Source organism: Lepisosteus platostomus, chromosome 15 (assembly GCF_059453375.1).
Source record: "Lepisosteus platostomus isolate fLepPlt1 chromosome 15, fLepPlt1.hap1, whole genome shotgun sequence".
NCBI classification, from domain to species: Eukaryota; Metazoa; Chordata; class Actinopteri; order Semionotiformes; family Lepisosteidae; genus Lepisosteus; species Lepisosteus platostomus.
The window spans coordinates 1,352,631-1,372,994 of NC_142625.1; the positions used below are offsets into that span (position 1 = coordinate 1,352,631).

Below are 20,364 nucleotides of genomic sequence, written 5' to 3' on the forward strand. Positions count from 1 at the left end.
TTAAGCCTCTTGGTGTAGATGTTGTAGATTCTGAAGAGGAGGGACCTCCGGTGTCCGAGTGGACGACTGTAGAAAAAAAGGGAAGGCGTAAAAGAAAGGGGAGGAATGTACCGGAAGAGGATAGCTCCGGGATTGAGGGGAAGAAATCTAAGGAGGCCCTCTCAGCATCAGAGGAGGAGGGGCCGTTACTGTCAGACACTGGGTATGAAGACCCTAAAACACCGAATGTAGAAGAGGTGGAGCCCGATTCAGAAAAGGTGCCAGATGAGGTGGCTCCGATCCGGGAAGGTGTATTGGAGAGGGATGACACTGCAGAACCGGATCCTCCACAAGAGGTAGAAGGAGAGCCGCCGGACCCATCCTTTGAGGACCACGAGGGATTACCACCCCAGGAAGGAAGTCGGGCAGACCCTGAAGGACCCAGCGATCCGGATGAGAGTGGGACGTTGCAGCTTAGTGGTGTTCCGGCAAGGAGTGAGGCCTCCCCTTACGACGTGGAATTACCCATGACCCCTGGAGGGTTTTTTTCATCAACTGAAGGGAGTGGGGTAGAGAGTCCGGGTTTGCCGGAGTTCCTGGATGTTGGACTGGATTTTTGACTCTTACAGTAATGAACGCTTGTAAGATTGTTTCTAGTAATGTGCAGGGATTGAGGAATGACGTAAAAAGACAGGCCGTGTTTGCGTTTTTATCGGATATTAACCCGAGTATATGCTTTGTGCAGGAAGCACACTTGAAGGGTTCCGCCGACGTGCATAGATTTTCCCAAGAGTGGAAAAAAGGGCCGTCTTGGTGGAGTGTGGGTGGGGTATATTCTTCAGGGTTGGGTATTTTGTGTGGAGACCCTAGTTTTCATGCAACGGAGGTAACTTCCGTGGTGCCCGGTCGCCTGTTAGTGGTCGATGGATGCTGGGGGAAAGTTAGGATGAGGGTTGTTGGGGTTTATGCGCCGGCCGAGAGAGCCATGCAGTCTGTTTTTTTGAAAGAACTCGAGCCGTGGTTATACACCAATAGGAAGATTTTATTGGGAGGGGATTTTAATATCGATATTTCTGATTTGCATGGGGGGAGTGCATGTCATTTAAAGGAGTGTATACGGCAGTTTAAGTTACAGGACTGTTTTTCTGATTTTAAACAGGGTTTCACATGGGAAAATAGTAGGGGCCACAGACGTCGCTTGGATTACATCTTTACCTCTTCCGAATTTAAAGTTCGAGGCCTGCAATCGATACCAGTGTGGTTCTCAGACCATCTGGTCTTAACTGTGTCCTTTGAATCTGTAGGGTTTAATTACAAGGCCAGTTACTGGAAGTTAAATGTGTCTGTTTTAGACGACACTGCCTACCGCTTTTTAATAGCAGATTTCATTGACAGCTTCAAGAAAAAGATTTCAGATTATACATCGAAAACTGTGTGGTGGGAGGCGTGTAAGCGCGCCGTGGCACAGCTTACGATTGGCTTTTGCAGGAAAAAGCGACATGAGGAACGCAAGGTGCTTGCCGCTCTGCAGAAGGAATTAGAGAATCTATATACTGAATACAATGCCGGAGCCATTTTTCAGGCGGATAAGGCTACCAGCTTAAAAACAAAACTAAGAGAGTTTTGGCGTAGAAAGGCAAAAGACTTTCTTTTCAGGGCAAAATGCGCATTTCGCGAGAAAGACGAGGAGTGTACGGTACAGTTTTTTGGATCTGTAAGAGCTAGACAGGAGAAGGTCCTCTTTAGTGAGATTAGAGCCGATGATGGGTGCCTTAAAGAGGACATAAAGGAGATAGAGGCTTGCGTCACTAGTTATTATAAGAAGCTATTTGGGGAGGAAGTAATAAGTCGTGAGGGGTGGGGCGACCTGCTGGACGGTGTCGAATGTGTGTCGGAGGTATCTAAACTAGAGGCGAATTTGACGAAGGTTGAATTGCGGGAAGCTATGCACGGCATGAAAAGGGGGAGTGCCCCTGGGGTCGATGGTTTGCCCATCGAGTTTTACCTCACCTTTTGGGAACAGTTGGAAGCCCCGTTGCTGGAAGTCTTCGGGGAAATTCTTGCCGGAAGCGGTCTGGGTAGCACGATGAGAAGAGGCATCATCACTCTGATTTATAAAAAGGGTGACAGAAGGGACCTGGACAATTGGAGGCCTATTCAATTGCTTTGTTGCGATTACAAGATCTTAGCGAGAGTGTTAGGGTGCCGTTTGAAGAAGGTGATGGGAGCAATAGTGGGGGTGGACCAAACATGTGGGGTTGAGGGCCGAAAGGTCTTCTGGAATCTACAGTTAATTAGGGATGTGGTGGAGTGGGTGGAGGATAGGAGCCTTCCCCTGATGTTGGTAAACCTAGATCAAAGTAAGGCTTTCGACAGAGTGCAGCATGACTTTCTGTGGGAAGTGTTGAGGAGGTTTGGATGTGGTGCAAATTTCGTTAGTTGGTTACAGATTCTTTATAAAGATGTGGAGTCCTGTGTGAGCGTGAATGGCTTTTTGGGATCTAATTTTACGGTACAGCGTGGGGTAAGACAGGGCTGCCCCCTGTCTCCTCTACTATATGTGTTATACATTGAGCCGTTGCTGAGAAAAATACGGTATGACAGTAGGATCGAGGGGGTATTAGTGCCGGGGAGCGGTGGTTTGGTGGTTAAAGTGGCCGCCTACGCCGACGATATATCCTTGTTTTTAAGCTCAGAGTTGAGTCTGCAAAGAGTCCTTTCTATTTTTCAGGATTTTAAGGTGGGGACAGGAGGTTTCTTAAACGTTAGTAAATGCTCCATTAAGTATTTTGGGGCATGGAAGGGCCGGAAGGACGGGTTGGGTGGGATACCTGTTGTGAATGGTCCTGTTAAGGTATTGGGGATTCATTTCCATGTGACAAATTCGGCTACAATAAATTGGGAAGCGCGCCTCCGTAAGATGCACCAAAAGCTGGGCCTGTGGAGGCAAAGGCCTCTGTCCCTTGTAGGCAAAGTTTTAATACTTAAAGTAGACGTACTGCCCCTGTTGTTATACCTGGCAGAGGTTTTCCCACTGCCAGCACGTTTCCGGAAAGAGGTGGTGAGGGCTGTTTTTAATTTCATTTGGAACGGGAGATATGAATATGTCAAAAGAGTAGACATGTATAGGGCGATAGAAGAAGGGGGCAGGGGGGTTCCGGATATCCCCCTTAAGCTAGACTGTCTCTTTGTGGCCCGCCTGGGCATTGCTCTGCACACCCCCGTGTCCCACCCGGGTCAGTATTTCGTGTTGTTATGGATGTCCCAGACGTTGAGACATCTAGTGCTGTGGTCCAACACAACGCCAAAGGCAGAACAACTGCCGTGGCATTACAAGCACGCGGTGGACTGGATTAAGAAGCACCCGGAGACCAGAGAAGGGAAAATGGTTCTGGACCATAGACATATGTACAGAACTTTTAGGAAAGACGAGAGTCCCGCTGTACTGGGCGTTACAACTGAGATATGGGTGCGAGTCCAACCCAAGGGTTTAGATAATCGTCAGAAGGATTTAAACTGGTTGGGTGTCTGGAATAGGCTGCCAGTTCGGGAGACTTTGTGTAAGCACGGTCTGTCGCGGCAGCCTTTGTGCCCCAGACAGGGATGCGGGGAGGTTGAGTCGATTAAGCACGCCCTGTGGGAATGCAGGTTTGCAAGGGAGGTGTGGGGTCAGTGCGCCCCCTTGTGTTTTTTGACCACCCAGGGTTTTGTTCTCACGTTTGGTTTAATCATGAAGGGGTTGCCGCGAATAAAGAGGTGGAACGTTAATTTTTTGTTTTGGTTCACGATAAGTTTAATTAAGTATCACATTTGGTCGTCCAGGGAGGAGGCGGTTAAACATAACGTTTTTGTGACAAGTAGGGCGGTGGTTGAGAGAATCAGGGCGGATATACGCCGGCGTCTGAAATGGGATGTGGTTCGATGGGGCTTTTCGGCTGCGAAAGAGCGATGGAAAGGGTTATTTTCTGTGTTTTAGAGTGCCTATAACTGGAGGCTTGATGTTAAGGCTTTTCGGGCTATGTTTGCATAAGGGGTGGGATTAGGCTAATGAAGGTGACACTGGGCTGATGTAGTATGGTTTAATGCTAAGATAGGATTTTTGTTTATGTTTCTGCTCGGAATGTGAGATTTATGTTTTTTTGCATTTTTGTAATAAAAAAAAAAAAAAAAAAAATTCTGTTCTTATCAGTTTAATATCTGATACGTCCCCCATCGGGGGACCACATATTAAACGGATTTTTGGAACAGGGAGCTGGATCAGGAGCTTGCTCCGTCCTCTCCACGCATCGGCCCGGTATTGCAGCGCCTCCGGGAGCGGTGCACCACCTTCTCTCAGCGGTGAAAAGACAGACGTAGCTAGCTAGCTAGCGAGCGAGCGAGCGAGCGAGCGAGCGAAGTGGACTGGAGCTCCTTCTTCTCGGGTCTCGTCCCTCGTCCCCCATCTGTGTGTCTCTGTGTTCTGTCTCTCTCTCGCCCTCTCGGTTCCCGTGCTCCCTCTGTGCGCTTTCCCGCGTCTCGACTCTCTGGGCAAGCAGGCCGGCCCCCTTTTCGGCTCCCGTGCGTTTTCCCTCCAAAAAACTTAGGTTTTTCAGCCTTTTCCCAGGGAGGCAGGCGTGGCTTGCTTGCTTGCTTGCTTGCGTGTGTGTCCGTCCCCGTCCCTGCAGGCGGGCCCCTTTCGACAGCTGGGCGTTTTCCCTCCAAAAAACTTAGTATATCCACCTTTTCTTTCTTTTTTTTCGGCAGGCAGGCAGGCAGGCAGGCGTGTGTGCGCGCGCGTCCCCGTCCCTCCCTCCCTCCCGAGAGAGAGCTGCCCCTTGCCTCTGCCCGCAGGTGCTGGCGCTCGGCTTTCGCTTGCAGCCGGTTGGGCGCAGCTGCTGCCGGTGGGAGGGGCCTAAGCTAAGGAGGCCGGGCGGCTGGCGCCCCCTGCGGCTGCGGTCGTTGTCGGGCCGTTGACAGAAGATCAAAGAGCAGGGCCCCCGCCCGGGACTGGCAGGAAGGCAGGCGGGCAGGCAAGAGAGTGGGGGAGCAGAGTCCCGCGGCAGGCCTCTGGCTGCAGGGAGGCCGGCAGCTGCGCGGGTCCCGGGCTCCAGAGGAGTCGGCCTGCGCCACTGTGCGCCAGCGGAACGCCCGCGCGTCGGTCCGCGCCTTTGTGGGCATCGCTTCTCGGCCTTTTGGCTAAGGTCAGAGGTCGAGGGAGAAACGAGCGAGAGGACAACACCCGAGAGGACACGCCTTTGGATTGCCTTTTTGGAACTGGAACCCGGACTGCCTTTTGGACAACGTTTTTTGGACCCTTGGACGTCGGTACCTTTGTTTTTGCACCAGGCTCTCGTGGGGGCTGTTTGCAGCCGAAAGGCTGCTTCAACCATGGCTGCGGAGCCTGGAGAGGCGAGGAGGGCTGGGATGGACCCCAGCGTTAAGTGGACTGTCCGCTTCCATTGGAAGCCGGAGACGGTGCCACCTGGAAGGGAGCAATTTGAAGACGAGATTCTGTTCGGAGCTTTGGGGCTGAAGGTACCGGAAATTAAGTGTGTGCAAGGGAACCGGCCACAGAAGTTTATTGATGCCACGTTTATGAGCGCGGATATCCACAAGAGAGTGGTGGGGAAGTGCACAAAGCTCATCAAGGACGGCGGATTGCGGGATTATGAATGCGGCGGATTACAGTGCGACAGCAAGAGGTGGGTGGTCTTACATATGTTCGACCCGTTCGTTTCAGACGCCGACGTGACGACTTTCCTACGCAGATACGCGGAGGTGTTGGTGGGACCATCAGTGCTCAGCGACACGCGTACTGTGTGGACAGGGAAGCGTCGGTACCTGGTGGAGTTACGGCGGGGGGACAACGGAACACCGGACGGACTTACCCACCCACCAGCCACTTTCTCAATTGGAGGAGGTAGGGGGTACTTATACTACTGGGATCAGCCGGAATTTTGTAGAAAGTGCCGGGCCTTCGGGCACCGAGAGGGGGCGTGCGACGCAGAAAAGTGCAGAAAGTGCAACCGATCGGGGCATGACACACGAAGTTGCCCGGTAAAGGAGTGCTCCCTGTGTGGGGAATCGGGGCACCTATTCCGGCAGTGTGAGAAGAGGGGCAAGGAAATAGACAGGGCAGTAAAGGAGTGGATGCAGCAGGAAGACGAAAAGAGCGAGGGGGAAAACCAGCCGGCGGGTAGCGGGGCCCGTAAGGGACCGAAGAAGGGGGGAAGACAACCGGAGAAGGAACAAGAGAAGGAGGAGCGCCCGGTAGAAGAGGACGGCGAGCGACCCGGAACATCGTGGGGATCGGATGTCGACCAGCAGGGATCAGATGGCGAACAGGCGGGAACATCGCGGGGAGCAGACGGAGGGGCCGGAACTTGGGTGGAGGTGGTAAGACGAGGGCGCCCCCTGAAGGGGGGGGGGAGAACTGCAGCGCCAGCTCCAGCACCAGCCGAGGAGGAGGGGATGGTGACCCTGCAGGGCGCGGGGAAGAAGAGGAGGTCGAAGAGACAGAGGGCGGAAAAGCGCCAGCAGGAGACACAAGAGAAGAAGAAGAGGACGGCTGAGGAGGAAGGCCAGGAAGAAGACCCAGGAGATCTGGCAGACTCGGAAGGGATGGATGAGGAAGAGGGATGCTTGTCGGGCCTGAGTGATTCAGAAGCCGAAAGCTCCTCGGACTCTCTCCCACCAGGGCAGGGAGAAGTGGTAACACGGAGCGTCTTTTCGGTGGCACAAGACATGAACGAGGAAGGCAGCCCCTTAATCACCTGCCAGCCGGCAACACCTACTCCGGAGCAAGGGCTCATGGACAGCCCGCAGGATGTCCAGTTTATGGACACCGGGGATGAGAGTTCGGTGAGTACAGCAGGGACGGCGAGTTCCCCCGATTTCAGCCGCCTGGAAGGAATGGAGAGTGACAGCCCCCCTCGAGAACCGCCATGACCCTTACGGTAGCAACGGCTAACGTAAGGGGTCTGAGAAAGCAGGACAAAAGAGTGGCGGTTTTTTCTTACCTGTCTAGAAGGAACTTGGACTTGATTTTTTTGCAGGAAGTCCACCTCAAGGACCTCAACGACGTGAGGGCCCTTCGGAGGGAGTGGAGGAGGGGTCCCTCGTGGTGGAGCGTCGGAGGGGTGAACTCCTCTGGTGTGGGCATCCTGTGCGGCTCGCCAGGGTTCGCCGCCCAAACAGTCAGCTCGGTGATTCCTGGACGTCTGCTGGTGGTGGACGGAACCTGGAAGGGTGTGAAGATTAGGGTAGTCAACGTGTACGCCCCAGCAGACAGAAGGCAGCAGGGCTCCTTTTTGAAAGACCTGGAGCCCGTGCTGTATACCAACAGAGAGCTGATTGTGGGCGGCGACTTCAACATCGACCTAGGAGACTCGCACGGCCAGGGAGTTCATCTGTTGAGGTCCTTGATTAAGGATTACAGACTTCAAGACGGGTTCCAAAACGTTGCACACCACACTTGGGACAACGGAAGAGGGAGTTTTAGACGTCTCGACTACATCCTCTCTACTGTGAAGTGGACAACGCTAAGCAGGCAAGTGACCCCTACCTGGTTCTCGGACCATCGGCTGCTCGCGGTCTCCTTCGGTGTTGAGGACCCGCGCTTCCAGGCTGGATACTGGAAGCTGAATAAACAAGTCTTACGAGAGGAGAGATACCGAAGGAAGATCGGAACAGTGCTGAAAGACCTCGTGAAGAGAAGGGAGCTCTTTAGCTCTGCGGTGCACTGGTGGGAATCGTGCAAGCAGACTCTCGCAACGGTCACCAGGCGATACTGCTGGATCCGGCGGAGTCTGGAGGAACGCCAGTGCACCCAGCTCCAAGAAGAGCTAGAAGCACTGTACGAGCAGCTGAACCAGGGGGGTGCTTACAGTGGCGAGAAGATCGCAAACATCAGGAGCCTGCTAAGAGACACGTGGCTGCAGAGAGCAAAAAACTATCTTTTCAGACTGAGGGGAGTTTGGAGAGAGGGAGAAGAACAATGCTCACCCCAGTTCTTCAGCGCCGTGAAAAGACAGCAGGAGCGCAGCTGTTTCGAGAGCATACGGCGCGAGGATGGGACTGCAGCCACGGACTTACCCGGGATGTTGGAGTGTGCCACAGGGTTCTATGCAGCCTTGTTTCAGGAGAAGGAGATCGACGCCAGCATCAAGGAGAGGCTCCTGGAAGGTGTGGAGAAGGTGGTGGACGACTCTGCCTCGCTGGTCGGGCCCGTGACGGGGGCGGAAATAAAAACAGCATTGCTTGGATTGAAGAAGGGCACCGTCCCCGGTGTCGATGGCCTACCAGCGGAATTCTACTGTACCTTCTGGGACCAACTGGAGCCTTTTCTGGTGAAGGTTTTCAATGAGGCCCTGGACAGCAATGAACTGGGCCTCTCGATGAAGACCGGCGTCGTTTCTCTGATCTTCAAGGGAGGAGACAAGGCGGACCTGGGAAACTGGAGGCCGATCCAGCTCCTGTGCACAGACTATAAGATCTTGGCCAGGGTGCTGGGCGGCCGCCTGAGAACGGTAATGCCGGCGCTGGTCGGAGCAGACCAGACATGTGGCGTGGCAGGCCGGAAGATCAGCTGGACCCTGCAGCTGATCCGGGACACCATCGCCTGGGTTGAGGACAGAGGCCTGCCGCTCATGCTGGTGAGTTTAGACCAGGCAAAGGCGTTCGACCGGGTCCACCACGGGATCCTGTGGGCGCTCCTGAGAAAGAAAGGACTGCCTGACGATTTCGTCAGGTGGATAGAGGTACTTTACAATGGTGCTACATCCCGGGTAAGCGTCAACGGAGCAGTAGGGAGGAGGATTTCGGTAAAGTGTGGTGTGCGACAGGGCTGTCCACTCTCACCCCTGCTGTACGTCATCTTCTTGGAACTCCTACTGGACCAGTTACGGAAGGATCCCGGTGTGGTAGGAATCAAAGTGCCAGGTGGAGGAGGGCAGGAAGCAAAAATCGCGGCCTACGCGGACGACGTGACACTCTTCCTCAGCTCTGACAGGAGTCTGGGGAGAGTGTTGGACATCGTGGAGGCCTACTCCAGAGGCACCGGCGCCCAACTGAGTCGCGCCAAGAGCCTGGTGAAGCTTTTTGGAACCTGGTCATACGCACCGGAGATCATCGGGGGACTGAAGCAGACAACAGACCCGGTGAAAATCCTGGGGGTCCTATTTCACACCTCGGACCCCTCAGGACTGAACTGGGAGGCCAGGTTCCGGAAGACCAAGCAGAAGCTGGGCCTTTGGCAGCATCGATCCCTGACGTGGATAGGGAAGGCGCTGGTGCTGAAGGTGGAGATCCTGCCCTTGTTACTTCACCTGGCGGTAGTGTACCCCCTACCTGTGAGAAAGAGAAGAGAGCTGGTGAGGACAATCTTCGCATTCGTCTGGGGCCGCTCATATGAACGCATCCGCCGAACGGATATGTGCAGACCCGTAGAGGAAGGAGGCAGAGGGATCCCGGACTTCCCAGTGAAGCTGGACTGCATCTTCGTCGCCAACCTGTGCGTCATCCTGCACGGCAACCCGCCCCACCTGTGCGGCCGGTTCGTGAGCCTCTGGCTGGCGGCGAATATGCGACACCTGGCCGCCTGGACGAACGTGACCCCGAAGGCGGAGCGACTCCCACTGCACTACCGCCACGCAGTGCAGTGGCTGAGGGCACACCCAGAGGTACGGGACAGAGAGATAGTGCTGAGCCACAGACTGATGTATCGGACAATCATGACAACAGATAGGCCAGCGCTCCTGGGTGTGCCCAAGGACATCTGGCAGCAGGCCCAACCAAAGGGCCTGGATAACAGGCTCAAAGATCTAAACTGGCTTGGTGTGTGGGGTCGAATGGCGGTCAGGGCCGTCATGCACTCGCATGGATTGTCAAAACAGAGCCAGTGCCCGAGGCACGGCTGCACAGGGGAAGAAACAGTCAATCATGTCTTTTGGGAGTGCGGGTTCGTGCAGAGGGTGTGGAGGTCCAGCCAGCACCACTACGCACAGGTAGGCCTGGGGTCCCTCTTGACGCTAAACGTGGTAATGAAGGGCGTGGCCGGTTCCCGGAAGTGGAACGCAGCTTTTCTTTTATGGCTCCTGATCAGCTTGACCAAGCTGTACATTTGGGAAGCGAGGGCAACGTTGGTCAAGCATGGCGTGGAGAGATCGGTCCCAGGAATCCTGAGACGAGTCAGAAAGGACGTGGCACGGAGAATCAGATGGGACGTCTTCCGATGGGGCTTCGCTGCCGCTCGGGAGAGATGGAAGGACTTGATCACGTGGTGTTAAAGGTGGTGGGTAGTTTAAACTTTTAAAAGCACTGTTTTGTACTGATTTCTAATAAAACATAAAAAAAAAAAAAAAAAATCTGTTCTTATCAGTTTAATATCTGATACGTCCCCCATCGGGGGACCACATATTAAACGGATTTTTGGAACAGGGAGCTGGATCAGGAGCTTGCTCCGTCCTCTCCACGCATCGGCCCGGTATTGCAGCGCCTCCGGGAGCGGTGCACCACCTTCTCTCAGCGGTGAAAAGACAGACGTAGCTAGCTAGCTAGCGAGCGAGCGAGCGAGCGAAGTGGACTGGAGCTCCTTCTTCTCGGGTCTCGTCCCTCGTCCCCCATCTGTGTGTCTCTGTGTTCTGTCTCTCTCTCGCCCTCTCGGTTCCCGTGCTCCCTCTGTGCGCTTTCCCGCGTCTCGACTCTCTGGGCAAGCAGGCCGGCCCCCTTTTCGGCTCCCGTGCGTTTTCCCTCCAAAAAACTTAGGTTTTTCAGCCTTTTCCCAGGGAGGCAGGCGTGGCTTGCTTGCTTGCTTGCTTGCGTGTGTGTCCGTCCCCGTCCCTGCAGGCGGGCCCCTTTCGACAGCTGGGCGTTTTCCCTCCAAAAAACTTAGTATATCCACCTTTTCTTTCTTTTTTTTCGGCAGGCAGGCAGGCAGGCAGGCGTGTGTGCGCGCGCGTCCCCGTCCCTCCCTCCCTCCCGAGAGAGAGCTGCCCCTTGCCTCTGCCCGCAGGTGCTGGCGCTCGGCTTTCGCTTGCAGCCGGTTGGGCGCAGCTGCTGCCGGTGGGAGGGGCCTAAGCTAAGGAGGCCGGGCGGCTGGCGCCCCCTGCGGCTGCGGTCGTTGTCGGGCCGTTGACAGAAGATCAAAGAGCAGGGCCCCCGCCCGGGACTGGCAGGAAGGCAGGCGGGCAGGCAAGAGAGTGGGGGAGCAGAGTCCCGCGGCAGGCCTCTGGCTGCAGGGAGGCCGGCAGCTGCGCGGGTCCCGGGCTCCAGAGGAGTCGGCCTGCGCCACTGTGCGCCAGCGGAACGCCCGCGCGTCGGTCCGCGCCTTTGTGGGCATCGCTTCTCGGCCTTTTGGCTGCGATCCCAGTACGTGGCCTGACCGCGGCTGGGTAAACAGTCATAAGGAAGTGAAGGCGGCGGCGGGAAGGATTGCTTTCGGAGGAGCCATCGAGGATTTGGGATTGCTGAGGGAGCAGAAGGCGCTGGGACCAAGATGACTTCGACGATCTGCGGACGACCTTTTTTTATGGCGGCGGGAGATCCTCTGTCCCGAGAGGGGCAGATGAAAGACACCGTGCGTTTTGTTTTGAAGAGCCTGGATGTTGGGGAACGGTTTGTTATTCGGAGCGTTTTTGAGAAGGAAATTCTGCATAAGATGTTTGGAATTACGGCTGAAGACACGTTTTGTCTGCAAGATTTTCCAGCCAAAGGAATTTTGAACCTGACTTTGATTTCGTCGGCTATATGCAACAGAGTATGGAGCAAAGCGATGGAGTTAAAAGACAAAGAACCCTTGAGCTTTTTTCTGTTAGAGCCACTATTTGCGAGGGAAGTACGGCCTCTGTATGTACAAATGCACAATCCCTTTGTCCCAGAGGCAGAGATTGTGTATTTTTTGAAACGGCATGTGGACGTGGTGAGTGCGGGGAGGAAGATGTTGGACCCTGAACGTTATTGGAATGGGAAGAGACAGTTTTTGGTTCGTTTCAGAGCTAAAGCCTCGGAAGCTGGGGGTGTGATGCACCCCCCAGCCAATTTTTCAATAGGCTCGAATAGAGGTTTTTTGCACTATTCAGGGATGCCTGCAGGTTGTAGAATTTGTGGGGAACTAGGACATTTGGCCGCCAAGTGTGAAGCAGTGGTGTGTCGACGGTGTGGGGAGTTGGGACATGTGACAAGCGGATGTACAAAGCGTGCTGCGTGTAATTTGTGTGGAGATCCGGGACATCTGTATCGAGCCTGCCCGCAGAGGGAGCGTACGTATGCAGCCGCAGTGACGGAGCTGAGAGGCCCGGAGACGGGTCCAAAGGCCACTGTCACCGCTGACCAGCAGGAGGCGGAAGAGGTTGTCTCTTTCGGAGGTGGCCAAGATGTGATGGTTTCGGCATCGGACAATCAGAACGGGACTGATATGGAGGAAGACAGGATGTCTACGTCTTTGGGAGTGCAAAACCTGAGGGAACAAGATTTGGGACACGAGGATTTGGTGCCTCCTAGTTGTGTGTCAGGACTTTTGAGGGAAGCCAGTTGTGAAAGTAAAGAGGTCTCAGGGCAGTCTACCGAGCAGTGCTCGGCTGTTTCCGGGCACAGCACGGGTGTAGGGTTGGAGGAGGGCTTATCGGGGGTGGGAGAGAGGCCTGATGAGGGAAAGGGAGAGTTTCAAGAGGTGTGTACAAAAAGGCAGGGGAAGAGGAAACATGGGAGAGAAGTAGCAGAGCCTAAGAGCAAGGAGGGTAGGTTGAATGGAGGTGACCCCAATCCCTTTGAAGTTTTAGAGGTTGAGGGTTTGGAGGCAGAGAGTGAGACGGGAGGTAATAGTGTTGAGGTTTTGGGTCAGATGGGGATGTCTGAGGTTGTTAGGGGTGCAGAGAGTATGGGGGAAGGTACGACAGGTGAAGAAACAGGGGGAGAAGGCAGGAAGGAAGCGGGTGGAGAGGAGAGGTTTTTGGGGAGGGCGCGTATGAAGAAAGGGCTCCGAGCTAAACTTATTGCCTGGCGGGAGGAGCGTAAACAGAGAATTTTCTTTGCAGATAAGGCTCCTGGATGGGCGGACTGGTACGATGGTGTTAGATTTCAGGAGATGGAGGTACTTGCGATTGAGGATAATGCTTTTGTGGACCTTGGTAAGGAGGGTGAGCTCCTTATGAAGGGGTCACGAGAGTTGGAAGTACAGCATAAGAGTGTGCATATTGAGTACGTATTGAAAGATCATTTCCTTGTTGGGATCCGTGCTTTGGGGGAGACTGAATTGGAATGTGCACAGTGTGTTGCTAGTTTTGACAAACTGTTTGGGTTCATAGTACGAGACAGTAGTGAGGAAGACAGTGACAGAGAGGTAGTACCAGGGACGGAGAAAGTGATGGAGTGTAGTACTAGTGTTGGAGGTGGGAAGGTATAGGAATTTGCATGAGGGGTGGTTTTATGGTAATGAGGAGTGATGATGGTTTGTGTTTTATGCTGTTGGGATTGGTATACGGTTGTATTGGGGATTGATGTTTTGGTTTGTTACGTAAGGGAGCGGGTGGGTTTTGAAGGGTTTTGTTTTTTGTAGAAAATGATGTTTTGCCATACAGTTTAGTTATATAGGGTTTTGATACCCTGTGCTGGTTAGTGTTGTGGTTCGGTATGAGGGTTGTTGAAAGGTTTGTTTGTGTGGGTAATAAGTTAAATGAATATTATGGTTATGTATGAACTGTAAATTTAGGTTGGAATTTGTGAGAATGTGAAGTTGATGAAATATTTTATGAACTGTTTTGTTAATAAAAAAAAAAAAAAAAAAAAAAAAAATCTGTTCTTATCAGTTTAATATCTGATACGTCCCCCATCGGGGGACCACATATTAAACGGATTTTTGGAACAGGGAGCTGGATCAGGAGCTTGCTCCGTCCTCTCCACGCATCGGCCCGGTATTGCAGCGCCTCCGGGAGCGGTGCACCACCTTCTCTCAGCGGTGAAAAGACAGACGTAGCTAGCTAGCTAGCGAGCGAGCGAGCGAGCGAGCGAGCGAGCGAAGTGGACTGGAGCTCCTTCTTCTCGGGTCTCGTCCCTCGTCCCCCATCTGTGTGTCTCTGTGTTCTGTCTCTCTCTCGCCCTCTCGGTTCCCGTGCTCCCTCTGTGCGCTTTCCCGCGTCTCGACTCTCTGGGCAAGCAGGCCGGCCCCCTTTTCGGCTCCCGTGCGTTTTCCCTCCAAAAAACTTAGGTTTTTCAGCCTTTTCCCAGGGAGGCAGGCGTGGCTTGCTTGCTTGCTTGCTTGCGTGTGTGTCCGTCCCCGTCCCTGCAGGCGGGCCCCTTTCGACAGCTGGGCGTTTTCCCTCCAAAAAACTTAGTATATCCACCTTTTCTTTCTTTTGTTTCGGCAGGCAGGCAGGCAGGCAGGCAGGCGTGTGTGCGCGCGCGTCCCCGTCCCTCCCTCCCTCCCGAGAGAGAGCTGCCCCTTGCCTCTGCCCGCAGGTGCTGGCGCTCGGCTTTCGCTTGCAGCCGGTTGGGCGCAGCTGCTGCCGGTGGGAGGGGCCTAAGCTAAGGAGGCCGGGCGGCTGGCGCCCCCTGCGGCTGCGGTCGTTGTCGGGCCGTTGACAGAAGATCAAAGAGCAGGGCCCCCGCCCGGGACTGGCAGGAAGGCAGGCGGGCAGGCAAGAGAGTGGGGGAGCAGAGTCCCGCGGCAGGCCTCTGGCTGCAGGGAGGCCGGCAGCTGCGCGGGTCCCGGGCTCCAGAGGAGTCGGCCTGCGCCACTGTGCGCCAGCGGAACGCCCGCGCGTCGGTCCGCGCCTTTGTGGGCATCGCTTCTCGGCCTTTTGGCTAAGATCACAGTACGTGGCTTGACCGCGGCTGTAGGAGCAGTCAGAAGGAGAGAAGGTGAGGGGGCTTTTTTCCCCGGACCTGTCTACAGGCTAGGCGGGAGCATTTTTCTTTTTTCTACGTGGCGGAGGAGGATCCGGCCATTTCGGAAGGATGGAGAGAAGATCGAGCACCAGAGAGGCGAGGCTGAGGAACACGATCCGGTTCGTTTTGAAGGAGGAGGAAGAAGCCCAGGAGTTGATCTACAGAGATACTTTTGAGGAAGTGGTGCTGGAGAAGACCTTGGGAGTGCACCCGGAGGACACTTACTGCCTACAAGACTTTCCCGGGAGGAAGGTATTTGACCTCACTTTAATCACTGACACTAAATGCAATGAGGTTTGGTCACTTGCTAGTGAGCACAGGAATGAAGAGCCACTCAAACGGTTTTATATTGAACCTTTATTTGCACGAGAACTGAGGCCTTTAACAGTGCATGTATTCAACCCTTACATGGCGGAGGAGGACATTGTGAGCTACCTCAAGCGCTTTGTGGATGTGCAGGATGAGGGAGTCAAATTGCTGGACAGAAAGAAATACTGGAGTGGGAAAAGACGGTACCGAGTCCGATTCCGGTTTAGTACGCAGGCAAGCGACGGTTTACTACACCCGCCAGCTTCCTTTACTATCGGTTCGAGCAATGGGTACTTGTTCTATCCGGGCCAGCCCCTCACGTGCAGGCGCTGTGGACAAGAGGGCCATATAGCTCTGAACTGTAGAGTGCAGATATGCAGAAGGTGCGGTGGTATCGGGCATGTTGGGTCCGCTTGCACAGAAGACATCAAGTGCAATTTATGTGGAAAGCCGGGGCATGCCTATAGGGAGTGCCCTATAAAGGCTAGGAGCTATTCCGCAGCCATGAGCAGGCCACGGAAGGATGAGGAAGCTGTGTCTGCAGGCCAGAGGGACTCCGGGAGCGAGGCAGCTGACACGGGCGTGCTGGGAAGCTCGGCAGAAGATCCACCAGCGGAACAGGAGGCAGCTGGGGAAGGTGTCCCAGGAGACAGTGAGGAGCAGATGGCAAATGAGGAGATGGAAACGGGCCACTCCGGAGATGCCATCAGCTATGATACACCCGGGCTACCTTTCTTAAAGGACGCGGTGAGTGAGATGGAGGGCATAGCCCCACCAAGGGACTGGGAGGATAGAGTGGAGGAGGAGGAGGAAGATGGGGTTTCTTCCTCCAAAAAGTCAGTCAAGAGGAAGGCTGCCGAATCCGATGAGCTTTCTGCAAAAAAAGCGGGCAGGGATCCAGAGGAACTGGCCCCGGGTGGCAGACAGGTGTCTGAGGCTTCAGCCCCCTTACTGTGCCGGGTGGAGGAAGAGGAAGGAGAGATCCGGGACGTGGAGCATGAGGAGCTTGGTGGCAGCGGCTCCTCGGAACGCACTGGAACACCTTTTGTCCCCGAAACTGAAGGCACTATTGACGGAAGCGGTAATGTACTCACCCAAGATGCGCAGGCCGGTGCAGTCCAAAGACAAGGAGAGGGGGGAGGCCTCTGGCTGGACTCCGAACTTCCCCGAGACTTTGTAGAACTCTGCAAATGGGACGAGAGGAGCGATAAGGTTATATGGCCCGCCGATTTTGAGGAACAGCAGATATCGCAGAGGGACATTCGTTTCGGCTGCGTGCGCGAAGGGAGTGAGATCCGGCGTTTTGAGCTGTATGGGGAGACGCACACGGAAATCGTCCCTAAAAAGATTCTTTTGCAGGACATGGAGAGGAAGTGGCGAAACAATGACGGCTTGGCAAAGGCGGCCTTTGCGGCCGGTGCATTCAAAAGAGATGGCGGAATAGTGAAGTATCTCGACGCATCTTCCAGTTTCCTGAAACGGTGTGAATGGATGGAGGGGAGCATAAGGTTTCCTAATCGAGCCGGGGGGCTTAAAAATGTTTTGAGGTCCTTCCCGGGAGTTAAGATCGAAAGTAACGGGAAAACTAGGAAGGTCACTGGATTGTACGTGTATGGGCAGAAGGAGTCGGAGGTTAGGGATGTGTACATCGCGGCCATGAAGATCATTAGGAAATGGGAAGGAAGGCTCTAACCAGCATCTGAGATGAAGCTAGCTACTCTCAATGTGAGGGGGCTGAGAGACAGGGTGAAGAGGACAGCAGTGTTTCTTTCTTTGAAAAGCCTGAGCTTTGATGTGTGCTTTTTGCAGGAAGTGCACCTGAAGAACGGCGAGGACGTTGTGGCTTTTACGAGGGACTGGGACAAGGGGGGGTCTCGGTGGAGTGTGGGAGGGGTTCACTCGTCGGGTGTGGGGATTTTATTTGGTAACCGTGAAATGAGTGTGGAAGAGTGCAACGTAATAGTGCCTGGGAGGGCCTTGTGTGTGGATGTGTGTTTTGGCAATGATAATTTTAGGTTTATTTCAGTGTATGCCCCTGCAGTAGGCTCCTTGAGGGCAGATTTTTTTAAAGAGCTCTACCCGCTTTGTGCCACAAATAAAACCCTCGTCATAGGTGGAGATTTCAATGTGGACCTCAGCAGCCGGGAGGATGCGGGGGGGAGACAGCTGCGAGGGCTCTTGACGCGTTTTAACCTGGTGGATTGCTTTTCCCGAGTCGCACCCGGAGCAGTGGCGATGACTTGGAGGAACTCAGCAGGAGTTGCAAGACGCCTAGATTACTTTTTCGCCTCAAGGGAAGTGAAAGTGGAGAGAGCTGCTGTCCAGCCAACGTGGTGCTCCGACCACACCATCGTCGAGGTTGAATTGCGTCTTCAGCACAGATTGTATGGCAGGGGTTATTGGCGAATGAATGTGGGGGTATTGAGTGAGGAGCCTTACCTTAAGTGTATGGCATCCAAGCTGAATGAATGGTGGGGCGCAAAGAGGAGCCATATTTCGGCTCTGGACTGGTGGGAGGTAGTGAAGAAGCGGATCAGAAAGTTCACTAAGGAGTATAGTTTAAATCGCCGGAGGAGTGAAGTAAGGGAGGGGAGGACCCTGCAACGGGAGTTGCATAACCTTTATTCTCTGCTTAATGAGGGGGTGGAAGTTGACATGGAGGAAATAGCAGCTGTCAGGGCCAGGTTGAAAACTTATCACCAGCAAAGAGCTAGAAGCTTTCTGTTTAAAGCCCGGATCGATTCCCTGTTGCAGCAACGGACATGCGCCTCTTCTCTGTTCCGGCAGGTGAGGAGACTTCAGAACAGGAGAAGTATGAGTGGGGTCCGCGTTAGTGCCGACAAAATAGTGGAAGACACTGATGGTATGCTGAAGGCGGTCCATGCATACTATAAAGAACTCTTCTCGGGTGAACTTGTAGGAGAAGCATCGGGGTCCGCTGTGTTGGAGTGCATCACTGCACGGGTGCCGGAGAGTGGCAGGCTTTTTTTGGAAAGGCCTATCAGTATAGAAGAACTTAAAGGAGCGCTGGCCGGGATGAAAAACAGGAAGGCACCAGGCTTGGACGGCTTGCCTGCAGAATTCTACAAGGCTTTTTGGGGCATACTAGGGCCTATAATGCTCAGAATAACAATTGAGGTCGTCACTAAGGGGAGACTAGGGGACTCGATGCGTGAGGGGGTCCTGACCTTATTATTTAAGAAAGGACAGACAACAGACTTAGGGAATTGGAGGCCACTCACTATGTTGTGTGCCGATTACAAGCTCATTGCCAAGGTACTGGTCAATCGGTTGAAGGAGGTAATAGGGTCGGTGGTGGGCAAAGATCAGACTTGTGGCGTGAAAGGGAGAAGGATCAGCTGGTCTCTGCAGCTCATTAGGGATGCAGTTGCATGGTCTGAACAAAGGAACCTGCCACTAGTTTTAGCCAACCTAGACCTGGAGAAGGCGTTTGACAAGGTATCGCACGCGTTCCTGTGGCAGGTGATGGAACGAATGGGCTTCGGACGCACTTTTATTGGCTGGCTGAGGACTTTGTATGCACAGGTGGGCAGCAGAGTCGTGGTCAATGGTTTCACTGGGAAGATCGTGAAGCAAAACTCGGGAGTGAGGCAAGGTTGCCCCCTGTCCCCGTTGCTGTTCATCCTCTACATGGAACCGTTTGTGAGGATGGTGAACATGTCCCCAGAGGTGGACGGGCTGTTAGTGCCTGGGAGTGGCGGAGAGCGGGTCAAGTTGTCTGCGTATGCGGACGACGTAACGCTGATGCTGACCTCTGACCATGGCCTGCATAAAGCTCTGGTCCTTTTTGAGGACTTTGCTAAGGTGTCAGGGGCCAGGCTGAACAAGCAAAAAAGTAAGGTTAAGTTTTTCGGGTCATGGAGAGAGAGGGAGGGAGGGATATGTGGGCTGGACTTTTGTAAGGGCCCCTTGAAAGTGTTGGGCATCTCCTTCCAAGACCAGGGGATGGTGCATCACAACTGGCTGCAGACTTTAGAAGTCACAAGGGTGAGATTGCAGCGATGGAGCGATAGACTTTTAACTTTCACGGAGAAGGTCGTAGTATTGAAAACAGAAGTCTTGCCTGCGCTGATTCATCTCGCTTATGTCTTCCCAATGCCTGCAAGATACAATAGATATCTTGTTAAAGTCACCTTTGATTTCTTGTGGAGCAAGAAATATGAGTACATCAAGCGCATCGATATGTACCGTCCAATCGAGAAGGGAGGTAGGGGGGTTCCAAACATCCCCGTCAAACTGAATTGCCTGTATGTGTCGGGGTTGTGCGCTACTTTAGGTCAACCAGTAACGCACTGCTCTCAGTTTTTTGCAAGGTTCTGGCTGGCCAGCAGTATGAGGCACCTTACAGGCTGGAGGAACGACGTCCCGCACGGGGAAGACTTACCGTGGCATTACAGGCACGCAGTAGCCTGGGTGAGAACTCATCTGGCCGGGGGAGATCCTCCTCTGGCGGACCACAAGGCACTGTACCGCGCAGTAATGGAGCAGGGGGAAGCCACTATCGTCGGGGGTGTCGCCACAAAGATCTGGAAGAGGGTACAGCCCAGAGGCCTACGACTTGACATGCAGGATCTGAACTGGCTGGCGGCGTGGAAAAGGCTTCCGGTGCGGGATGTCTTGTACAAGCACAAGCTCACCAGGCAGGCCAGGTGCCCGCGGGCGGACTGCCAAGCTGTTGAGACGATCGAACATGTGTTTTGGTTTTGTTCTTTTGCACAGCGCGTGTGGGGGAAGTGTGCGCCTTTTTTAGGAACGCTAGAGTCCGGTTTTAAAATAAATCTAGCGACCTTGATGTATGGCGTCGGGGGGAGGGGGAGGACAAAAGGGACTGTTTTTGTTTTATGGTTTTTGATCAGTTGCGTTAAGTTTGAATTATGGGCTGCCAGAAATGTCCTAGTTAAAAAAGGTGTGTTGCGGAGTGTGAGGGGAGTTTGGGACAAAGTAAAGTGGGACGTCAAATGCATGATAGCAGCCGACCTGAGAAATTGGAGCTACCATGCGGTCAAGGAAAAGTGGAAATCTCTAGTAGATATTTAGAGTAGAAGGGATGATTCTGAGTTTTTGAGAGAGTTTTTGTTTCTTAGAGGGTGTGTGTTCATTAGAATAAGGGGTGGGGTTATGGTAATGAGGAGTGTTTGGGGTTTTTGTTTTTTGTTCTGTTTCAGGGCTTTGTTTTCTGTTATGTACAGTGTTGTC

General features: G+C 53.8%; 1 non-coding gene and 2 pseudogenes across 1 annotated transcript; all 3 read left to right on the plus strand.

The window, feature by feature from the left end:
• Positions 1-4,110: 4,110 nt before the first annotated feature.
• Positions 4,111-4,307, plus strand: LOC148647559 (U2 spliceosomal RNA). The gene has a single exon (XR_015927091.1). It is a non-coding gene; the product is annotated as a U2 spliceosomal RNA (small nuclear RNA).
• A 5,964-nt stretch (positions 4,308-10,271) lies between these two features.
• Positions 10,272-10,475, plus strand: LOC148647560 (U2 spliceosomal RNA; annotated as a pseudogene).
• A 3,220-nt stretch (positions 10,476-13,695) lies between these two features.
• On the plus strand, positions 13,696-13,899 carry LOC148647561 (U2 spliceosomal RNA; annotated as a pseudogene).
• The last annotated feature ends 6,465 nt before the right edge of the window (positions 13,900-20,364 follow it).